General features: G+C 37.8%; 1 protein-coding gene across 2 annotated transcripts in view; it reads right to left on the bottom strand.

Annotated features, from left to right (window-relative positions):
• LOC110832055 (uncharacterized) overlaps positions 1 to 21,353 on the bottom strand; it is a 45,540-nt gene extending 24,187 nt beyond the window's left edge. The window contains exon 1 of one of the 2 annotated variants that reach the window (XM_022068680.2): positions 20,402 to 21,353. The gene's annotated coding sequence lies outside the window, so the exon portion shown is untranslated. The remainder of the gene's footprint in view (positions 1 to 20,401) is intronic. The other variant, XM_022068679.2, reaches the window with a different exon arrangement.
• Positions 21,354 to 21,661: the final 308 nt, after the last annotated feature.

The following is a 21,661-nucleotide window of genomic DNA, read 5'->3' as shown; positions in this document are numbered from 1 at the left end:
GTTATAGTCGGGTTTTTTTTTGGCTTTCTTGACTTGGTCCATCGTCCAAGGTTAAAATGCACACGGTGTTTCTAAAACAGAATCCGTTTTCGTCTTCAGGTTTATGGGGCAGGGGCACATACACTAGTCTCAATCACTGGAAAACGGATCCGGTTTTCGAAACGTCGTATACATTTTAACCTTGGACAATAGACAAAGTCCAAAAACCCAATAAATCCGGTGTCCATCTGGTTTAATGAAGAATAAATTTTAATTTAGAAAATATGTTGTAAACTTTAGAACGTTTAAAAAGAAGGGTATAACTACAACAAAGACATTATTTAACATAAATCAATTGTTAATAAAACCCGAAGTGTAAGATAACAGAACGTTATTATTATTCATTTGTATCCTTTTTGTAATAGTTGATATGTACTGTATTAAATTTTATATAAAATCCTTTCTGTTATTAGTAAATCTTTAAAAATTTATGCAATGTATGTCTGTAAATAAACATGCGAATTTGTTATATTTTCGTGTTTTCCTTTCATTTTTCAGATTGTCTGGGATTTTGAATACCCAACAGAATATATTTCCCAACCAACCCGGATAATTAGGAGTCTACTCTAACTCTAGGTGCGACATTACTCATGTCAGTTGTAGAAGAGAGATGCCTGTCTACAAGGCCAGGTTATGACAACTGCAGATTGTAACCGAACTCAGCTTGATTTATATTTGATTATAATTATCTGCAGCACTGGTACACTGAATGCGAGAGTAATGTTACTGATAACGACCTCACGATTCACTTACATTTGCTTGTATCTCAAGTGAACTTGTTCGCAAGAGTTTAATAATGTCACATAAAATTCTGAAGACAAAATTTAGTAAGTTTCAACGTCTAATATTTAAGTCCAAGTGTGGAGTGACAGGAGTTCGTGTCATTCCACTGCAGAGTCCGAAATGAACCACTCCTCATTAGGATGACCAATCTAAGAAATCATTCGCGACGATTTCTGGACTCAAATTGGCCAGTTGAAACAGGCCTTGTTCCATTATATCAGCCTACATAAATAACTTTCCTGACTTGACTATGGGCTCGAGACTGCAACACGCTAATCATGAAAAGTGACGCAGAATGGCATAAGGCTGAACCGAAATTATTTATGAAATCAGGAAATCGATTAAATTCATTCTGATTATTTTACCAAAATTTATAATATAAATTTCAATTCAATTCAATTCAATTCAATTAATTTATTTACGTGTTTGCCAACAGCAAGAAGCCAATAACAGGCAAACACTGATAATATATACAATAATAGTGAAATAAAAATTAAAAATCTTACACAAACGGATTAACTAAACTTATAAATATACAGTATTAAATATAACTGCCAAGTACAGGTAAACCCAAAATAGAAACAATATTAACACAGAGCAAAAAATGAAGGAATATAAATAAAAACAAAATAATCCACGTAGGGAACACTAATATAATTGTAAAACTTTAAAAAAATATAAAAAGACAGATAACCAAGCTAGATCATTTCCCTTGTTGAGAACGTTCGCTCAAGGGAGACAATGTTTGTGCTAAATACGTCCAAAGATTTACATACTTCATTTGCAGCGATGACGCACCTGGCTGAAGGACTATGCCTTAGTGCACTGCTCACACTAAAAGTAGAAAATTCTCTTATTTGCCTCGCCGGCACACGTAAACCAACAGCGTCCATAATGGAATGGCAATTTATTTTGCCCTTAAATACATTAATAAGAAATAACGCATCGAGATGTCGTCGTCTGGAATAAAGTGTTCTAAAATTTAAAGTAGATAGGATCAGTTCATATTTTCGGGGGATATTAAACTGGAAAAATCGGTAATTGCATAAACTGGCAAATTTTCTTTGAATATTTTCTAATTTATTAGAATCTGTCTGTGTAAGATTATTCCAAACGACCGAGGCATACTCAAGCTTTGACCTAATTAAAGCATTATATAAAACAACAAGGCTGTCTAAAGAGGAAAAATTATAAGTAATAAAACGAATAAGCCCTAAGGTCCTTAGTGCCTGGGAATGAACACAATTTACATGACAGTGAAAATACAGTTTACTGTCTAACAAAACACCAAGATCTTTTATACAATTTGTACGCAAGATTAAAAAAGTCACTAACAATGTAATTAAAATGGATACTGTTGGTTTTACGTGTGAACGATATAATTTTGGTTTTCTCTATGTTAAGTTCCATATTGTTATCATTACACCACTCATGTACGGAATTGATATCTGCTTGAAGAGCTCTGCAGTCATGCACAGATTTAATATCGTGATATAGTTTCAAGTCATCGGCAAATAAGAGAAATTTAGAATACTTAATTTTGTCGCAAGGGTCGTTAATGAAAATATTAAATAAGAGAGGTCCCAAGGTAGAGCCTTGTGGAACTCCAGATAACACCGCGTAGAAAGAAGAAGACTGTCCTAAAATGCGAACAAAGGCAGATCTGGATGATAAATAACTTTGGAACCACTTGACATAAGGAGAAGATAGTCCAAATTTATTTAGCTTTTTCAAAAGAATAGAATGCGGGACTGAATCAAAGGCCTGCCTAAGATCAAAATACACAGAGTCGATCTGTCCCTGTGAACAAACAGACGGCTGAACATCATTAAGGTAGGTAACTAAATTAGTTACCGTAGATTTTGATTTACAAAAACCATGCTGACTGGGGTGTAATTTGAATTTGAAATAAAAGGAAAGGTGATCATGAACAATGCTTTCAAAAATTTTGGAGAGGTTATTAAGGATCGAAATAGGCCTATAGTTAGATACTAAGGCGCTGTTGCCTTTCTTAAAAATCGGCACAACAGCCGCTCGCTTCCATAACAAAGGAAAGTTCCCACTAGATAAACTAAGGTTGAAAATAATTCCATTAATTGTTAACTCGTTTCATACATTCTTGTATAAATTTTGAAAACTATTACAATGACTGTGTTACCCATATTCTGTTTCCTCTGATTGTTTTGTATCTGAATCAATGTTGTGCAGAATCGTTTCTGTAAGTGTAAAATGGGTTTTCGTGCTGAGGATTTTCATATTGAAAGCTGAATACGATCACAGTTGTAGCAGGGGGAAATGGATTTGTTAATGGCAACTTAGATGAATGTTTTGTTAATAATCGTTAATTTTAATAAGTATTCGGTCAGTTACCCAGACTGTTTTTAAGCGTGTAAGGTGGGTCCTAGAACCTCGCCCATCCGGTGAGAGGTTCTGGTATATTTGGAAGCGTAATGTTCAAATTCATTTCCAAATTAACGGCCCGTGCGGAAGAGGGTGGAACAGCACCTATGTTGTTATTGCTCCAGTACATTTTATGTTTCTTATTCACGTGGACCACTAATCCTAACAGTGATGCTGGAAGGAGGGTCAGTCCAGGCCTTGAAGGAAGAGGTGTAATTATGAAGTTTAGGATCGGTCCAGCAGAGTATTGAGTCTAATAAACGCGGAGACACGAGAGCAAAGCACTGAAGACCTACATAACATGTTTTGTGGTGCTATTCGGAAATCCTTTTAGCACCACTGTCATCTCAGGCAGCTTGTCTGTCAGCTATACTACCAGGCACAAAAACATTTCCCATAGTTTATACACGGGTATTTTGGTTTTACGGATTGTGACGCCATATCGTCCTGTATGTGATTATCAACGTTTCGGAAGACGGTATTGCTTCCATCAACAAGGTTCACAGCGCCATTAGTTCATTAAAGGTGGGTGTGTCAATTCCTCTGTGTGTTTTGGTTTCCTCTTTCATTGTGCGTTGTTTCATACATTTTTATTTCTTTGTTTTCTCTTTGTTTCCTTCACTGAAATTTTCTTTCTTTTGGGTGCCATTAAAATCCCTGTGGATCGCGTATTAAAATCGCTTAGTCCTCATGTAACAACTGTAGTAGGACTGAACGGATTTTAATAAAATTTGGTGCTGGGTAGTTTACGAAAACCTGTCGAATCATTTCAATTCTGTTACAAATCAACAAACATTAACTGAGATTTATTGTTTGGCTTTCATTTCTTGTTTCGTTATGTTTATTCTCTCTTAAATTTCTTTCTTTCCTCTTTTATATCCTATTATGTTTGTTTACGTCAATTAATTCTAGCCGTGTGTCGTTCTGATTCGAATTAAGTTATGTTGCGCGCGCTGTCGACCATCTGGTGTTAACATTCCGCAATTACACAGCCACACTATTGGAATATATGGAGAGAGGAAGCTGATACTATAGCACGTAGAGTGCTCGGCTTTAACAGCTTTACTTCTTACGTTCGGGCCGACGTTAGTCGCTTTGTTATGCCGCATTAATAATCCACTTCCCCAACGATAATATATTGTCAAAAGCCATATGTGGATTTCACTCGATTGAGGATAATGTAATCCCACTGCAATTTTCTTGAAAAGGCTGTAATCTTTTGTTTCCTATCACGGTACGAGAGCAACAAAAGCTATACCATTTGATCTCATCGTATGTGCCACGGCATTCTGAATTTGAATGCGTTCTGCATGAACAATTTTCAAGTTCACAAATTGTGGTTTTAGAGTGAGAGCTTCTTCAGCCCTGTTGTCTTCTCATCGGCCTGTTCTGATGCTACTCTCCCAAATTTATCTGTTTTCATGTTTTTTATATTTATTTCCATCTTTTATAGCCCTTCACATTGTAGAATATTAATTTTTAATAATGTTATCATACGTATTTGTTGCGCTTGGCAAACTTAGGCGTTGTTGAGAGGATGATATTAAAGTGGATCTTAGGAAATAGGTTTTGAGGTCTCGATTGAATTAATCTGTCTCAGGATAAGGACAGGTGACGGACTTTTGTGAACATAGTAATGAACCTCCGTGTTCCCTAAACTGCAGGGATTTTCTTGACTAGCTTCTCATGAAGGATTCTGCTGTATGGATTTAGTTAGTTGGAGCACCTGCAATTAACTTCCGACGTTTATCATCACAGACTAATAACTGTAGTTTAAATGCAGGTGCGTTTTTCGATCTTTCAAACTGAAGACTTTAGCAGGTGTAAAACAAAGGAGCGTCATAGTTTCCTGAACCCGCGTGCTGAACCTGTAAATTTACTCAGAACTACGTATCAACCAATTGAATTCAGTTCACAGACGAATTTTTTAATATCTTTTTCTATGTTTTCTTCCTATATTCGCTTTCGTATCCGACGTAGTCTGTTTCCCACCCATATTATCGTCCTTGATTCAAACAACCTAATAATGCCGTTTTTCCTCAATTTTAAAATGCACGTTTTCACGTTTTAAAATTTCTGAAATCGGGGTGCGTCTTACATCTTATGGCGTCTAAGAATCGTGCCGATTAAAGAACAAGAAAAATCTTCATATTCATAACACTAGTCGTGGAACAGTAAACACAAAGAAGTTTTACTTCGAATGTTACAATTCCTATACGTACTTTCCCCCCTGAAAACCTATTACTATCAAAGGTGTGTCTTACAACAGGTAGCGTCTTAAAATCGAGGAAATGCAGTATTTAAAGAAGACTACTAATTATGAAGTTCACCAATATGTAATTTCTATCGTCTGTTTTCGATTCAGCTCGTCTTTCAGCACTCGGTTCTCGAAAGCCTTCATTTGTCACTGCGTTCTTCTCTTACGATGAGAGGCCAAGTTCCAAATCCATGTAAAAGAGCACATAAATCTATGTTGGTACTTCTGTATATTTTAATACTTACACATTTAAATGAAAGAAGGGAATCTGAACCGAATAATAGCAAATATGCCTCGACTTCAATTTATTCTTAATTTCTCCATGAATGTAATTTTAATGTCTCACCCTCGTTCCGAAATAATTCAACTCTGCCATATTTTAGAGGACATTATCAGCTACTTTTGTTTATATTATGTCTTGGCTTATGATGATGAGAAATGGATATTTAGGCGCACGGTACCTAGTTTTCTGTTGCGAGTATTCCTAAACCTGTCACCTAACTGGCGTCTAGCGACACTTTTATGTTTCTCTTTACTGTATTGATGTTCTCGCCAAAGACTTAACATCGTCGTCATAGACGAGAAGCTGACGCGTTCTGTTCATATTTCCTGAAGGTGTATTCTAAAGAATGAGGAACAGAATAGTTAATATGTATAATTTTCCATGCGGAATCGTCACTCTACGAGGGCGTAGATGGTGATGGTACACATAATTCCGGTGCTTGAGAAAATTTAAGTTACGGAGCTGGAAGGGAACTAACTGCCTCTCGACGACCAAGAAAACTTCTTGTTTGGTATCAGTACACCCCCTTAGGCCTGTCATCTGTGTCCGTGACACCAGGTCAGCTCCTTCCAGGCTAGTTCTCCTACTAGGTCCAGTCACTAAAGTCTTTAAAACCCTCAACAATAAATAATTATCCATTTTTTATTTATGTGTTTCGTATGATTCTCATTGCAAACAGCTATTATTTCCTTAAATCACATTAACAAGTTGATCTTTGTAATGATGAAGTGTTAATATTATTTAGACAAGCTTCGGCTTCAGAGAGTAAACCATTGAATCCGCCAACTAGTAGACTTAAGTCATGTCTACGGTAAGAAATGGACATAGAAGTTAATGACGTTTCTTCAGCTACACAGTTCTGGAAAAAAGTCAATGGAGTGTTGAACCAAAGAACCTAAGATTCGGAGATGAATCACGCGATTCCATTAACCACAGATGTTATAAACCTGAAGAAAAGCGGCGAGTCTTTAATGAAAGTTGGCCATTGGTATAAATCTGCATATTTTATCGTAGGCGCAATAAAATAACTAGTTCTCATTTCATGGAAACCAAAATCATGGACTAACACCTCCACCACCTGACACACATTTACCTTATCCGTTATTATTTAATTTGTTTTTACATTATAAGACGTACTGAGATCTTAATAAAACAACATCAAATTTCGTAAGCACAATTTCCGTAAGTTTTGACTAACGAATGATGAATGGGCTTTTGTTAATGTAGTCTGTGAACTTGATTTGAGGAAGTTCCAGAATGAGCAGGCAGGGAGGGAAATACGTCGTCGTGAGATTGCTTCGAGCTATAAGAGATAATGAGCGGTCTCTTGGAAGAGGGACAGGGGGGATGGCAGCTGGTAGCGGCCAGACCGCGTGGCGCTTTCCTGAACTTGGAACTGCTTCTATTCTGTAGCAGAATTTGCAATTACAGTTTTGTGTTACCCATATTTTTCGAGATCACATCATCTTTATCTAGTGTGGCTTTTAGTATACGTCGCGTGCAGTGAGGGTACTTACAATTTTGACAGTTGTTTTGTACGGGTCCGAAATGTCCTATAACGTGGACTCGTAAATATCAACTTTTTGGAAAAATTACTGTCTCCATCTTCAGAACCCAATAGAAAAATATTGTCAAGTTCAGATTGCTTTCTGCGTTATGACACCGTCTAGACTCGCAGATGCTTGTCATGTTTTCAGAAGAACTTACTGTCTCGGTTTTTACGGTAAAAGTGAAAATGGAATCAGCAGGTTTCTCCGAAATGATTGTATTACATAAAACCCAGAAGACCAATATATAAATCTTCATTCCTATGAAAATTTCAGATGTCATAAAGGACAAGATTTTGAAAAATAAAATGCGGGGAAAAGTATTTGGGCCTAAGACGAGAGAATGGTCAGCATTCCTGATTCGTAATCGGGAGTTCTTGGGTTCAGATATCGGCACAGAGACCATCTACCTGACTGAAGTGTTTCGTGGGTTTGTCAGCCCTATATGCAATGATGGGACAGTAATTTAAAACAAGCCACAAACACATTTTTCTGCATCCTTCTTAATTCATCATTTACGCATTATCCTTCCATTCGATGCTACTTGATGTAAGTGACCTGAAAAATATCGTTAATTAAACCATTTCTGATTATAAAGCTTAAAAATATTTGTGTGTGTGTGTGTGTGTGTGTGTGTATGTGGCGCAGAAGAAATTTAATATACCTTACATGTTGCTGGTAATTATAATCTCTGTCATATGCTAGTTATTAAAGTGAAGACACGTTATTTTTTCTTAATCTGAAGTAGGAATTATATTTTCTGTTAATTTCTTATTTATCCCATATATATTTTTAAACATGTCACAATGCCAACTTCAATGGAAAGCCTAAGAATGACTTTGTAGATATAAGCCGAACATGGCGATGTTTATGCGTTAAAAAAACTGCTTCGTGCGAAGAACTCGACATGTCGTAAGGATGAGTTTCTTCTGGAGACACATGGCACCTACTAGATTTCCAAGCACTGTAGTCGAGGTCTAGTCGAGGTGATGTCAGTTTCCCACGTGTCCTGCAACTTCCTTGAATGCTTCATCTCACTCCCGCTTCACCCTTCTGTTCTTCATTATTTCCTGTCTCTTTCTGTTTCTTTCTTTCGCGAGTTTTTTGTTCCTTTCTTCGAGGTTCAAGACCACGGCTGGCTCAGAATGAATCTTACTAGCGTTCTGTAACACTGCCTAATATCATGGGGCACTCAACTAGGGACCGGAATGCATGTCCCTTGGCGCTGTGGTAATGTAACAGAGATAAAGTGAACAAAACGTCATATTTTTCACTCAGTTACAGGTTACTGCTGTTCAGCTCTGACACATTCAAGCTTGTGTTTCACTATGTGATATCGTGATGGTGGCATCAACTGGTAACATAAATTAAATGCAGCAGTGAAACGAAGCGAGTAGGCTTCCCGCAGGACACGACTGTTTTGGCCGTCCGAGCTGGGTCAATGGTCGTGCGGTCTTCGGCGTAGTCTTTGATCGCTTGGAAACTGGAATCGTTTCAAATCGTCTTTTCTTATATTCTGCTGTCCTGCGACGGGCTAGCCACTTCTTCAAGATGTCTAAATACAGCAGAGTCCCGATTATCCGGCCATAGGGTACCTGACATTCCGTTTTATCCGACGTGTCGTGTCAGAACGCTCCATTTTATCTAGTCAGGTCAGCATTAAGCGGAATGAATCCCCCCCGCCCCCCGCATTCTACATTTAATGTAGTCAGATGCCGCAGACGTACTACTGTTCAGGCGCTGGTGTGACTTTGCCGGAAAGAAAAGGAGGGCTCAGAAGCAAATGCCCATTACTAATTAATTTTAAAAAAAGTTTTCGTTTATAAATATGTTCTTAGGTCCCGTTTACGTCGGATAATTGGGACTGTTGTAGCCTAAGAAATTTCCCTCACTTGAGGCGGCGAAATCCTTCAAGGACAGAGACAAGTAAGCACCTAATTTAGGCAGTCATTTCTTGTTTCATTACTGAAATCGGCTACATTATTTTTGACTGAAACTTCATCCTTAATGCAGGAATACATCCATATTATACAGTATTTATTCGTACCGTTTTCTGATTTGATTCGTCTTACTCTGTTACATTTCTTAGTTCACTTAGAGGCGCTTTCTTTGCTACATGACTAGAAGTTGTGTGTAGAATGAAAGGCTGATGGTGACTAATGAATGAGGAAGATATAAAGTAAACTGCCATGGCCTATTTTAGGGACTATCCAAAAACTTACTTCCGAGTACAAATCTGAGCCCATGGTTCGCCAGTTCTGCCTGGGCTTCTCGTGGATTTCCTCAACTCCTCCAGGCAATTTTGAAATAATGCCTTTAAACAGGCCACCGCCACACGCTTTCGAATCCTTTCCGATTCATAATTTACGTCGACGTTATATGACCGAGGCAATTGAGAAAGTATCGTTAAAATAATAATTAGTCGATCATTAAAGATGACTGGTTAGGTTTTGTTTCATTGGCGCTGTTATTTAAACATCGAGCATGTTTGCTGTTCAAAGAGGATAGTGATTCTGAACGACTGATCTCCTTTCTAGGGTATCAGGGGTTTAATTTCAGCTTTTAGTCGAACACGTGCGGTATTACGGTGTTGTTATGAACTCGATAGATACTTTTTTAGCTAGTAATGTATTTTGTGGGATTTTTCTTGGCAGTAAAAAGTTGGACTTCGTTCTTGTGGGTTATGACATCGTGTAGTCCTGTGAAGTGGTATTTATCTATAAGACTGCGTGAAATTCTTAAATCTCACCAAGTTTACCGAACCTATACGTGGAGCCCAAGCACCTACAATACTACGCGGTTTCACAACCCAAGAGACCAAAATCAAGATACGAAGGCCGAAACTTTATTGAGATTAACTGTATACGCACTGAAGACTGGGATTATATTCCTGGGCAGAGCAGAGGCTTCTCTTTGCTAACATATCTAGGGAGTTTGGAAATTAGCCTCCAAGTCGTTATTCAAATTCACCTCTGTTCACCAAGGTAAAGCCAGAGCGTGAAACTGACAACTCATCTCTATCTAGTTGCAACCTTCAATTAGAGTCGGATTGGGATATCTTTTTCCGGGGGTAAAGTGGCTGGAGCATGTAGCTCACCTCTCAACCCTGTCTTTTGCAAAGATTGGAAATACACGAAGCTTTGCCTCCATTCTCACTGTTCGCCTTCAAGGCGGGTGCTTAGGCTTAGACTTTGAGGTCTATTAGCGGTGATGCCCTGATTTTGCGGCCAACTGGGTTATCGGGAGTTACCGCACTTTCTCCATGCGAGAAAGTGTTGCACGTGTGCAATTCGACGGTGACCCTAGAAAACCTACAGCGGGCCGCCTTGTACAGGAAATGCCTGACGACAAGATGAAACAGCGCTTTCCAAGAGCTGTTATCAACCGAAAGGCGGATACAGGATTTTGAATTTGACTGCACAACTACAATGGGCAGGTCTTACGTGTGTGTACAGGTTTGAGTAAAACAATTTCGGTATTTCAGATTTAACGTCTTTGTTGAATGCCATAAGACAGAGCAACAAAACAGCTATAACTTACAGACAACTACGTTTTGGGGCCCTTTTCTCTTCCTACGGAGCGCTTTTTCAAATCTGTCTGTCTGTTCTCATGTAACTACATGAGAACCGCTGATCGGATCTCCACGAAACTTTCCTGGGAATTTTTACTAGAAGTGTTCAACACATTCTATTTTTAATCACGGCGTTACAACAACAACGGGCACTTTGAGAGACGACTTTCGTCCGTTTCTGCGTTAGAACGTAAAAGGCCAACCCGAGAAATTCCCGCGTAGAGATTTCCCTGCCATTGACAAAGGTCGAAAATGAAATCGATTGTTGTACTGTGTTCAATTACCAACTTGTTTTATTTTGTGTGCATTTTTCCGGTACGTGTCCCATCTGTATAGGCCCACGACGCTTAATTCAGATGTTACCATGTTTGCTCTGACGTTCTCACCCATGTACATTGTAACTCCCGATATTGTGGTGGGTCCGTTTTAAGAGAAATATATACATTTATATATATATATATATATATATATATATATATATATATATATACCTCTAAACCAACAAACGATATTAAATCATGTGGACTTGATTCATCGGCAGCAATGGCGTGTTCTATTGAACACGATAATGAATCTTCCGGTTGTATGAAACCCGAAGGTTCATTACTTTGGCTAAGTGTATTAAAACTTTTCAAGGAGTTCCCAAGGTGTTATTTAAGAATTTCTGCTTTACACGGCTTAAGAAACGAACATTTTCGTGCCAGATGGCTGACTTCCAAATTTCGGTAAGGATATGAGGCTATTACATAATTCATAACTTCAGGTTCAATGGATGGATCCAAGAGGATACATTCCTTGTTCGCCCATTTACACAATCAGTCCATTACCTTTGACTCACACCGCCTGGTCAAAACAAGACAAGACACACTTAAACAAGGTAACGTCAGAAAAGACAAGATAAAACATTTTAGTCCATTGACAACAAAGTGCATCACTTAGTCGCAAAGAGGATGTTGAAGGATGAGGTTATTGTCAGGGGTGTTTTCATGATTTGAGAGTGGTTTTGTAAGCAATTCACAAAATAGGTTAGGGTAATGGGTTCATTCACTTGGTCTGGATGTGGACGACAAACACACATCACATAATTTAATTCTTGAATTGGACGTTAACAGGGAAGAGTTTTACAGTTTCGCCCAAATCGTGCCGGAAACTAGCGATGATTTTATGGAATTTGTACGAGTAAAAACGACGAAAAATGATACCATTTTTAGAATGTAATAAGCCTGTTTGTTGCAGCACAATCACAGAACTAGAACATTTCATAAAACGAACATATTAGTAATTACTTCTGTCGTGTAGATGTTCATAAAATTTTATATTCATACATTTTACTGAAATTTAATTTAAATTTAAAATGGCAATATTGAATTCTTGTAGCCGTATCCCATTGTTGCAGCTGATGCACTGCTGAACTTCGGTACGACCGTGATTCCATCTGTTTTGTCGCCCAATGAGCATTTGCTACAAGCAAACACTTCCTGTGTTCCGAAATTTTGTTACCAGTCGATGTATTGCTGTCCTGTTCGATACTTCCTCGTCAGGATACGCATTGCTAAATTCTTCACGATTAGCAGCAAACGATTTCGATGCGAAGTAACGAGAATGAACACACCTTCTGTTCATGAACATATGTTCACACCTTCACAGCTTTTAAGTAACTGGCATTAGAAGCGGCCTAGCAACTAGGGTGACCTTGACTCGATTGTGACGGTTACGTTGGAAGAGCCTGTTACACTAGGGTGGAGGTGCTTGTGGTTCTTTTTTTTACCGTAGTGCGTGATTGTTATTGGGTTCCTTATGAAATGGTACACGCAGTATAACTTTGAAGACGACTGTCGTCTTGTATTAACCGAGGCAATAAGCATCTCGGCAACGTCTGCCAGTCTGTATTAGACTACACGGCGCTACAGCCATGAAGACGTATCTTCACATTCGTCGCCGAGAAAAATTGAAATATCGCAAAGTAGACTCTAACTTTTTTATATGTTTTAATTCGGGTATGATATTCTGAAGTCTGTTTAGTGTCCTTAACATGTTCGGACACGCATCAAATAGAATATTGATTGGGCTACATCCGACTCTCACATGCCCTGTTGAAGGTACAGAAACTGTAAATAATGCATACATGTACTAGGGCCCTCAAGTTTGTTTTTCTTTGAATATGTCTATTTTACAACATTTTATTTATTCGTTTTTAATGACAATACGTTATCTGTTTTACACAAAATCTGATGAAGGCCGTATTTTTAATAATACCGGAGTGTCGTTGCAGTTTTAATTAAGAATTTTCATCGCCGTGTAAAGTCTTAAGTTAGATCTTATTTTAAATATACACTTCCTACTATAGTATTAATTTTATAAAGCAGCCTATTAAAACAGATCCGAAGTTCAAACTCTGATATTTACATATACAAACTTTTTTCTGCTTTCAGTGAGGAAATTGCTTTTGGAACACCATGTGTAGATGGGCAAGGCCAGACTGGTGATTGAATGGAAAAAAAACAACCAAAGAATAATACAACCCTCCTCCCCCCGACCCAACTACATCCCCTAAATCAAGTACCAGTAAACGGCCAGTTGTCGCTGTCTGCATTATGCGACTGTGTTCCACATCAGGAGCTTGATGGGCAGGCATACGAAAAGTTTCGATCTCCTTGTGTATTCATTTGTATGGATTAGTTTTCTTAACAGTATTTGAATCTGAACTGCCATTGATTATGCAGCATTATGTTTGGTTGCTAAACTCTGTGGGTTAACTTCCGTCCATAATCGATGTATCTTAATGGTCGGTTATTCGAATACATTGGAATTTCGTTTCCATTCTTCGTATGTATTAAAGCCAATTTGTTCGACTCCAGTAGTTTCCATTTCACTGATATTATCTCAAACATGTTCATCATTCGACTAATTTATCCTGTTACGAAAATGTAATTTAGTAAATTAAGAAAGGTCAACAATTGTGATTGGGCACACTGATTGAATAAGTGCTCTGTCTCTGTCTTTTATAGACTGGGCTTTATTAATGTTAACTTCTCCCCTTCCTAATAGAAGCGAGGCACGAATTATATATATGTAAGCTATCGAACGTGGCCGATCGTCAGACAGACTTGTCACGATGCTATCCGAAAAACCAGCTGTCAAATGCGATCTGTGCTGAAAAAGAAATCTTTATCATGTTCACCGCCAGTGCAGGAAATGAAATATGGACTGTTGCGAATATGAGACTCATCTTGGCTGTTGTGTCTTATCATGCTGACTTACAGATGCCCTTATGAAGCATTTTCTCTGCACGTGGTTGAGATTTAATCTGTTTTAACCTTTTAAGGATTAATTCCCGATATATCTTCATTTGTTTGCGATTGCATCGTTTGCGACGAGAGTCGATCTATGTGGCAATATCGGGTTCTGTCCTGAGTAAGCATTGGCAATTATGAAAACGGGGGGAAAATTAGAATTGTGTATTTATGTTACATCAGATTCTTGCATAGACTTCTGACCGGAAATAGATCTATTTCTGTAGCTGACGTATATAAAATTATGATTATTCAGTCTGTCATATACAAGTTTCAGACTCCCTGGTCTCTCTACCCCTTCTTCTGCTGTATATCCTTCCATACATATTTCTTAACTTGTTCTGCCTCTCTGAAACATCCTCATTCTATACCGCAAGTCTGTAGTCTATCATTAATTTATTTTAGACTACACATTAATTTAAAACTCCAACCAAAAATTGTCTGTATTTTATTTCTCGATCCGACCCTTTACTTTCAGGCGCTTAAAAATAAGAGACTGGTTGTACCAAGGGGCCTAGCAGAGTAGGGTTCAGTCCTCCCACCCGTCACTTGAAGGCAAAGTAGAACCAACTTCCGAAGTGTCCAGGTTTTAAATAACAAAGAAGTAGACAATGAATAAATTCCAACGAATGATAATAAACAAAAATGTAGGTCTTACCGAAGGTTTGAAAACAAAGTTAAAAAATATTTGGATCTAAAAGGAGTAATATAAACAGACAACTTAAGATGTTACAATAATTAGGAACTTGGATATTTATATTTATGATGCTAAGCTGGGCTAAGGTTTTATAACACTCAGTATACATACTGAAATCTTTATTGCATGTTACTATAGGTTACCATTTTTTTTTGTTTCTGAGATGTTATTAAGGTAAATTACATCTGAGTTCTTCGACATGTCAATAGCTTTTATAATGAGTGCATACGAGTCATAATGAAATTCGGCTGCCAACTTCTGTCATATACGCCCCATATCAAATTAAAAGAAAATGTGTTGAGTGATTTCGGAGATAAAACATTCGGCCAGGCAGAAGCGGGCACAACAGAACTTGGGTTCAGTTTAGGTGTGAACAGGAAATAAATAAGTACGCAGTGGAAACACTTAAAACACAGCCATAATTAAACCCTGCTGTTTCTTGGGTTCGGCCTTAAAACTCTTTGCAACAAAACATAAATTGGAGGCTAAATTTCTTTTATAATTTTGTTTGTCTACTTTCTCTGTATTTCATATAAAAATCAAGTTTATGCTGTCGTGTAGATGTGTGTTTTTCACAGATTTTTGTGGTCTTGGTATGTAGTGATGCTATAGGAAGCCACCCAGTCTCCATAGAGTGCTTCAGAATATGTAATTTTATAAGACTAACATTGCTCATAATGTAAATAACAGCACCGCGAATTACAAATCTATATTTTCGTTTTAGTTTAATAATTTGTTAATAACTTTAGCGAGGCAGGCGATACATTACAAACTTTTATAAATTTGTTTTTTATATAGTAGATAAAATTATTAAGAAAAATAAGACACACAATTATTAAACAATTTCCATTGGCGTTCCTGTGCAGATGACAATATTTGTATGAAGTATTCGTCACAAGCTCTTTACCTCATCCAATCGTTTTAGTAGTAGAAAAAAAATGTTTATTGCCAGTCGGTTTCGTTCTGGTTTTTAACTTTTTCGGTGGAACGAAGATAACGACAGATGATGGGGTGAATACTGATTTCCGAATGAAGAACGATGCATATGATAGATCAAAAAATTGATTTGAACAGTCATCGTTTATTTTGAGGCAATGCCAGACGAGCTTAGAAATTATGTAGGCTTGTATCATGTGGGACGGGGGCTACACTATTATTTACCTTTCACTTTTTCGTTTTAACAGATCCTGTAATCTATATTTTACGTATGTACTTAAAACCTGATGCTGATGGCAAGTATCACGAAATGATTCGATCATTCGATTAATGTTAATAATATTGCTGCCCGTGTTAAAATCAGAGGACGGACAAACAGATGGGCTCAGCTCAGGAATATGATTCTTAATAAGAAATTAACAAACTGACCGCGTTCACACAAATGCCATAGAATTGAAGGAAGGAATTGCAATACATAAGCCGCAAAGGGGGTTCATTTACCCTTGTGATCTATTCAGATAATTGTCAATCATGTACAAAAATATGTTAATGTAACATAATATGACATGACATGACACGACATAACATGACAAGACTAAATATCTAACCAAATATATCTAGGGTGCGAGGTTTGTTTTGAAAACTTTATAGTTGCTCAGCTTGTCACGAAGTTTAATATTTTTATACAGTAATAGGGCCCATTACATTTCTCCCTATTGGACACTCTGATTCTCTAAAGGTTTGAAACAGTGGATAATTATGCGATTGGTGTGTTGTATAATGGCCATATTTTCTACACACGATAGTCGAAACCATTAAAATAAGCAAGTTAGGCAATGTGTGCAGCGCGAACAAATTATTGGGGTTTGGCCAGAGTTTCACTTTTGGTCCCTGCAAATAGCCAGAGACAGTTATTTTGAGACCGATGACTTTTCTAACCCTGGTCTTTAGAACCCACGCCCCTACCAGCAGTTCCAAAACCCTGATTCTTCCTTGAGATAAAAGTAGGTAGTTCTCATAAATTTATTATATTCACAAATTTAATAGTATTGCAAGAGTTATACAGCAGTGGAACTTGAATTATCAGGCTCAAAACAAAGGTGATTTGGTTTTTTAATTTACTGCATCAGTTATGTGGGCTAATAATTCAGCTGTAAAAGCTAAAAGAGCTCTAAAATTCTAATTCTTTGCGATACAACAAAGAGGATACAAACAATGAAAGTATTTGCTATGTAACCAGCAAAGAAATGTGAACGAAATGAGCTCGAGAAAATATTTATGAACTTGTGTAAAGATTTTATTGAAATTGTTCATATTAGGCATAAATGGAAACTGAAATGGCTCGACACTTTTTCGGTTGACCCTCTCTCGACTTTTCCGACTCATTTCATGTTAAATTGAAAATGGCTGTCTTTTGTGTTGTTAGAATTATGTCTGTGCTACTTTTATTTAATGTTTCGAATATTCGAATATTCTCCTCGGCACTTTGTTCTCAAATCCCTTCCTTTCCAAGAGTTTAATACCAAGTTTCGTACTTGTGTGAAATAAAATTTGCTACGAACAATTCAATTTCCTTTCTTCAAGGTACTTGTGATTGTATCTTGGTATTGGTTGCACTTGCTAATGTAAGTTGTCACCCCGTGAAATTGTACAGGCTGTAGCACGATAGTCATCAACGTTGTAAACACGGCTAACTGCAGAGGTGATTGTCACGTTCCTCTTGGTCGTGTGCGCAGTGTCACGGATTCTGTCTGCTTCCGCTGCAAGAACCATGTCATTTCCGCCTAACCGTGATATATGCCTGAAACATTTTTTGCCTGGCTGGTTGGCACTCCTGCTTCGTATTCAGCGTACCCGAGTTTGATTCTCAGCTGGAGCCCATCTGCTTTTACTAAGGTTTTAAGTTCGTTCTCATTGCCTCCAGAAAAATGAGACGATAATACCTTAAATAGGCCACGAACAGTTTTAAGTATTTCTGGAGTTTTGTCTCATTTGACGCCATGAAATAAAAAACATTGTTAAAAAACGGCACTTTTTTCGTACTACTATCGATTATTTCCTTAAATAAACAGTTGATATTTGTAATGGAAAAGTGTTGTTTTCTTTTAGGTACAGACTGAATGTTTAAAGGTTTCAAACGGTTTAAAATGGTTAATACTTACTGGAAATAGGATTTAAAATTATAAAAGTACTCACAAACCATTACGCTACTGCTATCAACTACAGTGGTCACTTTACGTCAAATGAAATGAGGTAAATGTAAAATTGTTCCAGGCGCTTAATTAAGTACAAAACCATTCAGATATGGGGAGTGAAGTTTTGCTTCGCGTGTTCTTAATCTCGGCAGTAGGTGGAGGCCATTGGTAGGTTTTACGCCCTAGCCATTTTACTCCAGAAAGAAGAACCCCATTTTATCCGTCGGATAAGAAGCTGTGTCGGTCCCAGGGTTAGTCTTGGCCTTGTGGGGAAATGAAAAATCCTGCATTTCGAGAAATGGACTACAGTCGTTCATCTTGTAACGTACTCATGAAACTGACTGAGGTATTCTAGCCCACATACGACGTGAGATGGTTAAAAACGGTGTGATGAAGAGGAGAGGATGAGAAAGGAAATGATTGTGGCCTATTAAAAGACTCTCTTCCACGAAATACGAAAACTATGAAACAGCTAAAATCAGAGCAACCAATGAAAAGTTTAGATTACAATCTGTATCCTCTTTAATACGAGAGAGAGACGGTGAGTTATGCTTCTTTTAAACAAGCACGTCGGCCAGCATAATGTTTAATAACACTGCAAGTGGTTCAGTGAAATTATAAAATGTTTGTGTAACGTGCTGTGAAACACTGGAGTATGCTATCCAGCGTTAGAATGGAGTGACCGACGAAAACCACAAAATATTTTTATCATGATCATTTCTGAGACGAGATTTAAACTGTGTAGTTGCATCTCGAATGCCAATCAGATGCCTGATCGCTGTATTAGCCAGCTTCGTTCTGGTGAAGTGGTTGCACGACTTGAAGGTGTATAGAGGTCATGGATGTAAAGCTCCATGCGCTTGTTTTTGCACAAATTTTATAAAATGAACGCTAATCTCTGTTCACATGCATGTCATTCCAGATGATTTATGCCCGAAATAACATAAAGGATTTCTGTTAAATTTAACAAGGTGGGGAATTACAATGAAAGTTTTCAGGAAAATTTTAATTTTCCTTAGTATCCGTTTAATGTGACACTTTTGTTTGGAGCTCAGTTTGAACTTATTTTTTGCAGAAACTTACAGAAAACTTTTGGCTTTGTCTGTTGGAGATGAACTGCGTCGAATGTTGAAAATTGTCCAACGATTTGGAGAACATTGCAGTTGTAGTGCCAACCGTAGGAAGTGAGAACGTGAGAGACGTTTTGTGAGTGTATTTTGCAATAATAATGAAATTATTTTAGCCATATTGAATCTTTTGACAATTTATTTCATACGGCTGCATCTTGATGTCCTTTTCCTTATTATTGTATTTAAAGCCAAAATTAGTTGTCCTTCCACCTTTGATTCTGTGAGTCTACGTATACGCACTGGATTCTACAGTTATGGTTAATCACAATTTCAAGGCCAGTCCCTCGGCTGCATGTGTTTCTGCTGTCAGTGCTGTTTGCAAGGACATTGACATTTATAACAAGGATTGTATTTTGCTAAGGGATATTTTATAATATTGCTTGCGCTTAGATTTATTTTCTTCTTCCAAATTCTGTGGGTTTCATTTTGTTTACATAACAGAGCTTTCTTTTTGTTTTTTATTTATGTCATTTCTTGATCTTTGTGTCATTTCGGTATTATATTGTTTGTTTTTGTACTGTTGGTTTTAGTGCTTTGATATAATTGGCCTTGTTTGGCTGTTACCATGCTCAGGAGTAAATTGATTGAAATGAATTGTCAGTGTGTGTCGGGACTTCCGAAGTTCAATCCTAGCAGCAGTAAAACTGACGTCTTGACCAGTTCTGGGGACCACTCACCTTGTATTCAAATGGTACAAATTGTTATTTTGGTGGATATAAAGCAGCAAGGGCATGAAGGTAGCTATTCGCTTCCTCATAATAACCGAAGTCTGGAATCCGTGGAGCTTAATTTCCATGTTCTCAGCAAGCCTTCAGGGTTGCTTATGCACAAGAGCGACCCTCCTTAAACATTTTGTTATAAATTGTTTTTATTTGAACATCCCCTTAAAAGCTGCGAACGGAATTCTTATGAATGATGACAATCGAGAAGGATCACGTTGAAGGTCAAGCTGTGAAGAAGAATGTGTTATTTTAAATACGTTCGGGCTTACCGTAAACAAAGAAAAGTGTGCTACCTACTTCGGTAAATTTTTTGAAGTTCTGAAAAAGCAGAATAACATTAGATTCCATATTGTGTCTACAAAAGTTCATCGAGAAAGTCACGAAGTGTCGGGAGCGGTTAGATGTTTCGTTTTATCATTGTCGATGGACAATGGAAGCCTTTATATTGTTGATATCATCAAAGCCAATTAGAGCAGAATGTTTTTGCCCCTAGAATAGGAACGAACTTTGTAACAGCGTTGCGGAATGCCTCCGAATGAATGACTTACCTCTGCTGCTGGAAGGGAGTGATGTACTCTGTCTTTCTCACAAGCACGGCGCTGCTGTCTCTTCCCGCCAAACTTTACAGCGCATGCACTGGTCTTCCAATCGCACGACAATCGACCAGGAACCGAAAATCTATGCCGTGAAATTTATGAATCGTGAATCATTTGTCAGTTAGTTATCACACTTTACTGCTCACTATTAAACGCGTACTTTATTAAATGTTTTTATCTCCACACATATGCGTTGGATTTGTTTACAACAGAACTGACTGTGCATGTTTTAAATCTGCAATTTTGGTTTTTGAAATATTTGGCATTCTTCTTGTATGTAGTTCGCAAATTATTCATACGTGCTGTGTCCTGTTTGTTCGAAAGCTGATCACGGAACAGCCGAGTTCTGAAGAAAAAAAAACTTTTTTGAGATACCACCACTTTTCCTTAATAACGTCCTTCTTGATTCAGACATCAAAGGGGAAACAGTATTTTCGTTTCACTTGCAGAATCACTAAACTTTACACGTGTTAAGGAATGCAGTTTTATGAAAACTGGCGTTAATTCCATTATTTATTTTTCGTATAGTTTATGCATTTATATTTTGATACGACAGAAAATATTTTAAAAACTCACAGATGAGCTTCATAGTGCATAAAGTCACTCTCTGAAAAAAGTTGACTGACACCAGTTAATTATGACGCTGCGACTAATTGTTGTCTTTGTTTCGGTAGCATCGAGGTAGAGCAGGTCTCTCGGAATCCAGTCAGTGCGTAGCTACATAGTAATTGCCTGCCTCTTTCTTCGCATGCTGCCTCTATACAGGTCACTACCACTACTACTTCTACCCAGCCAACTAAATGCATCACAACGGACCATGTACTAAACTCAGTCTGAGTAGTACAGCTAACTTATAAAACGACGTAACGAAAATGTTCTTATTCTCCATGACGACGACAATGAGGAAAAAAGGGAACGTCTTGTAATAGCAGTGGCTACGACGGAAAACAAACTCCGCCCAATTTCGTCTACGTCACTGCTACGTCATTATTTGTAAGCTTGACGGCAGTGGACTGGTATCATACCGTGGAGGGGATCCAAAGGTGCAGCTTGTTATGTACTTTCATTTCCAGGTTGTCTTTATTGCTGTGAGCTTTATCGTGAGCTCTGTCTTTCGTTCGAATTTCTCCACCTTCGCGGTCGATTGGTTTGCTTTCCTGCTTGGTCTTCGGGAAGTAGCGGGTTCAAACCTCGGTTTGGAAACCTGCTACT

Source organism: Zootermopsis nevadensis, unplaced genomic scaffold (genome assembly GCF_977971745.1).
Source record: "Zootermopsis nevadensis isolate Lab colony 2312 unplaced genomic scaffold, Znev_1.0 Znev_ptg000020l, whole genome shotgun sequence".
Classification (NCBI taxonomy): Eukaryota; Metazoa; Arthropoda; class Insecta; order Blattodea; family Termopsidae; genus Zootermopsis; species Zootermopsis nevadensis.
This window is presented reverse-complemented; position numbering and strand designations above follow the sequence as displayed.